Below are 4,988 nucleotides of genomic sequence, written 5' to 3' on the forward strand. Positions count from 1 at the left end.
TAACTATGGCTGTAGCCTCTATAGTGATCCAATCTAGCCTCTATATTTACTTCAAACAAAATAGAAGACAATGTAGTGGAAGAAACTCCTTTGAAGAGGTTAAGAGAGTTGTGAAGGTCATCAAGTTGTCTCAAAAGCAGCAACAATAACAACAAGAGCATACTAGACCTCATGTAGCCCTAAGGCGGCCATGAAGTTTGTTATGGATTGTATGGAGGTTGCAGATGTTGTTATTTCAAAAGTCATTCCGTTACTGGATCAAACCAAAATAGGTCATGCTCACTTTAGAGGGCTTCATTGCTTCTATGATCAAAATAAGCTTACCACCAGGGAGCGCTCTTCCATGACCTGTCATAGAATATATGACAGAGAGTTTCTAAATTTGTCCCTGCTACAATTTGATCAAACAGGAAATTAAAGTTGAAAAGAGTAGTGAGACTCCTTGTAACTAGCTTATAACTGTAAATATTGTTGAGGCTAATGTTTAAGCACAAGGTTGCTTAAAGCATAACACTCGTGAATATCTAGTTGGGAATGCATAGACCATCTAATTGCGAACACACAATCCTTACATGTGTACAAACAATACTAGATTCTACGGTTAATTAGACTCTCCCATAATGTCATTATACCGACGGATCATAACAAATCTGATGACCTATATTAGAATATAAACTGGGTATAACACAAATACCTCAACAGATATACGATTTTTCCTAGAGAAAGTACAGAAAAAACTAGCTAATGATAGCCTCATCCAAATTACGTATAGAATTCCTGTCCAATTACTGTCTCTTCCCCTTTTTCAGTTTTTTTTTTTTTCGTTTTAATTTCGTCTCAATTTGAGTCTAAATGATCAAGTTGACCTCTGAATGAGGTTGTTGAATTGTTGATCCATTAAAGCTTGGATCAGTAGTTTACTTGATTAGTAATCTTCTGTTCCTCTTCCTATTTTTGGTTGTCCTCTACTATCTAGTCTTCGGCCTTGACATTGAACTTCTAACAAAATTGGCTGCATTTTTTTGCTAGAATAAAGGTGGGGTGAGAAAATCTTGAAAAAAGTGTAGATTTATTACTTTTCCCTTAAATCCCAAAATGGTAGATTGTTTGGTTGCTTGGGGGTGGGAAAGTGAGAGACAAGTTTCCTTGATTCTAAATGATCAAGTTGACCTCTGAATGAAGTTGTTGAGTTGTTGATCCATTAAAGCTTGGATTAGTAGTTTACTTAATTAGTAATCTCTTCTGTTCCTCTTCCTATTTTTAGTCGTCCTCTACTTTCCCACCCCAAGCTATTTTAAAACCCCACATATTTGGTGGGACTTTGTGGGAAAGTTGAAAAAAGTAAAAAGTGGGACCCACCACTATCACTTTTCCACAAAATCATTTTCTTTCATTTCCTTCTCCCTCACCCCACTACACATGGGACTCATATTTTTTTCCACCTCTTTTTTCGCACCCCACCTTTACAAACAAACGTAGCCATTAATTACTTTACTCATATGCTAATTCTTATTCTTTTTGGATCTCTGCAAGGTTTACCGATAGGTGCAGCACAGAAGCACTGTAAGAGGTTGCCCTCCATGCAAGTACTTAGAGAGAGAGCTGTGGATGATCAATAGATGCTGAATGTCCCCTATGAAGGCGAAGCAAATCATGACACTCCCATTTCAGAGCCTAACAGTCTCATTATTGAACTGTATAAAGTAATTTTTGTCATCAACACAAGAAATGAAGAAGACACGCGGCACACCGGAGGCAAAGAAAAGATGGAGAAGGTTTATTGATGAATGTAGAAAAAGAGGCAACATGGATTTTCGTATAACTCTGAGATGTCTGTCTGTGCCTTTCACCAATTACAATGGGGTATTCCTGAAGGGTATTTTATTTATTTTTAAGAAAATGAATGTTTATTTTGTGATGAAAACATCATTGCAAATATGCTCCTCATATCATGGCGAATATAACAGAGAAGGTATAACAGAAACAAAATTGTTTAGAATAAGTGGCGAATATAGGTAATTAAGTTAAATAACAAAGTCATGTGTTTTTGGGTTTTCTCATAGAGAGTTGTTTTTTATTTCTATTTTTATCTTAATCAATTGAATCCTCATTCCTGAAAACGATCAATCTCGTTTTTGGGTTCAATGGAAACTGTGAACAAGCAGAAGCCTCTGCCTTGTATAAGGCTATCAGCTCTTTTTTTTTTTTTCCCTTCAAAATAAAGCTTCCACTTGGGCCATAACTAAATGGACGCTATTACAACTTCTTATGGTCATCCGTGGAACTTCATTGTTCGTTTTAGTTTACAATATGTGGCTTAAAGTTTCAAATCATCCACTATTGAGTATTGAAAAAGTATATAATAAATAATGCCGTTGGGTGATTGCTTCTGTCTCTTAAATTAGACAAGTAGAGAACAGAAACATAATTATTTGTCCATCCATGTGCTTAATCTTCAATTGTTAATCTCATGATTTGAGATCTCGGTCTTGACAAGGATCTCGGTCCCTCAACAAATTGAGATCTTGGCCGAGATGTGGTACGGTATAAATCCCCGATCAACTCGACCCGACTTGAGAGTCCATCTTGGTGGGTATTAAGGATAGTTTGGGTAGGAATTTTTGGTATTTAGTCTATTCTCGGCCTTCAATACACAGTGGTGGCCTTAGATTTATGAGAAAAAAAGACTCTATACAAGTTTTAACTCGACCCTAATTTTGATATAGTTAAAGAGTAAACATGCAGACTTATAAAACATGAACTATATAACTATTACGTGATATAAATGAAAACATAAAGGTTAAAAGGCTATTAATGCATCAAACATATTCAGTTGTTCACAAATTTATGTAACATTTGTGTACTTTTAAGTTACACCAAGAGGGTACAAGAGTAAATCAATGACTAAGCAGCTCCTCTAGCTTCTACTCCATCAGCACAACCTCGATCATTATAAAAACATAGTTTTTGAGAAAATTCAAGTTTGGAAGAACACTGATGCATCCAAAATCTGCTCAGCCCTTAGATTTCCTCGTGATGACCTGCAAAACGAAAGCGTCAGACGTGGCCCGACCGAGGGGGTCAGGAGTCCACCTCCTAAGGCTAAGTCAGTTGATGAACTTAATCACAAATGGCTCTGCTAGAAGCACAGAGCTAAGGAATGAAGAATTGGGAAAGGTGATCTAAATCGTAAGCCCCTGATAGTTTACGTCTACCAGTCTGTATGTGAATCTGAGTCCCTAACCTCATATGGCAGTGAGGTTTATATAGAGTGTACCTTCGAATCTCCTTCGTTGGATGCACTTGAGCCTTCTTTGGGTAGTCATTGGATCTTAACAGTTAGATCCGTTGAACGATACACTTCTACTAGTTTGGACTAGTAGAGGACTCCTGAGATAATCTCTGGGTTATGCGATGATTATCCCTTCGATAATGATAAGCAACAGCCGTCAATTTGAGTCTGCCATCATTAGGGTAATTAACCTAATCCATAAGTTGGATTAGGGCGTGCTTGTAGCTGAATAAGTTTTCTTCCTCAGCAAGCCATCTTACGGATCCGGTTCGCTCGGGAGCGAGTCGATTTCTTCTGTCTCGACCGGGGTCGAGGATCAAACCAAGTATGAACCTGGTTCAATCATATTTTCCCCATATCAAACACTTACCTTGGTTTAGGCTTGGCTTCAAGACCAGTAGATACTTGTTGTAGATAAGCTAAATAACTTGCTGATACAGTCTAGGAAGAGATCTTACCAACTTTTTGGCGGAAGTCTGACAAAAACCAGCAAAGGGTGAAGGAGTGTCGAGATAGGTCTCAATTGAGATATCTCAACTCATCTTGATCAAGGGTGAGGTATTTATAAAGACTAGGTTGAGCCGAGATCTCAAGTTGAATTGAGATCTCGACCAAGATATTGTATTCTTCTATCAACGCAACCCGCATGAGATCTCGCTCAAGGTCTCAAAAAACACAATCTCCTACAAGACCTCGAACCATGATTGTGATGCTATTCAAATTTTGTTTTATTTCATTGTGGATGGTCAGTAACAATCACTTCTTATAGCTGTGGTCCTATGGATAGACTTTTCTTCTTGTTCTGCTGTTATTCAACTTCTGTCGGTTGTAATTACATATTCAAGAACTAGGAAGGTGAATTATCAACCTTTTTATGTCCTTACTTTTCCTACTAACTGTTAAATTAGACTGTTAGTTTCACAAGAGCTATTCATTTCAGTTTTAGAAAGCAATTCTGCTTGCAACCTGCCCATTGATCTTTACCTATTTCTAGTCAAATGTACATAATGCCCTGAGAGGTTGCTGCTCTGATAGATTCAGCTATTGAATCTAGGATTTTGTTTCCTTCCAATGTATTAGCATGTAACTTGCATCTGCTTTCTGTCTCTACTTTAAAGGTTGTGTATGAAGCTGTTTTTGCTAAGCTTTTTTATCTGTTTCTGCTTATAAGATTTGAGTCATCTTGGACTTGATGGATATTGTTGTTTATAAGATTTGAGAGATCCATATTCTGTTTGCCTACTTTGTTCTTTCTGATACAAGTTTTAAAACCTATAAAAATCATTTTATAGGAAGACATGCCAAAATGTATTATTTATTATAAAATCTATTTTATATTTTTACCTATTGGTTACTAAATGATTTTTGCATTCGACTCTTTGATACTGAATGGTGAGAAATAGGTAAAGATAAAAAATGAAAACCATACCAAAGAGAGCCTAAGTTTTTGGATTGACTTGAGTTGGTCCCTCTGTACATGACAGGGTCAGCATTTTAGAAATTCTGGCATAAGTCGACCACATCTGACCTTGTTCTCAAGTCGAGGGTAGATTTTTTGTTAAATGTACTTGCCCTTTACACCGTATCTTTACAAATTCATCCCTTATTAGGATTATGGTACTTACAACACCCAAAGTAATGTAATACACAAGGAAGGGGCTTATGTTATAAGTTGTCTTCTTCAAAAGTTCTAGAC

The sequence above is a fragment of the Hakea prostrata genome, chromosome 10 (assembly GCF_041222555.1).
Source record: "Hakea prostrata isolate BN-2017 chromosome 10, UWA_Hpros_2, whole genome shotgun sequence".
Classification (NCBI taxonomy): domain Eukaryota; kingdom Viridiplantae; phylum Streptophyta; class Magnoliopsida; order Proteales; family Proteaceae; genus Hakea; species Hakea prostrata.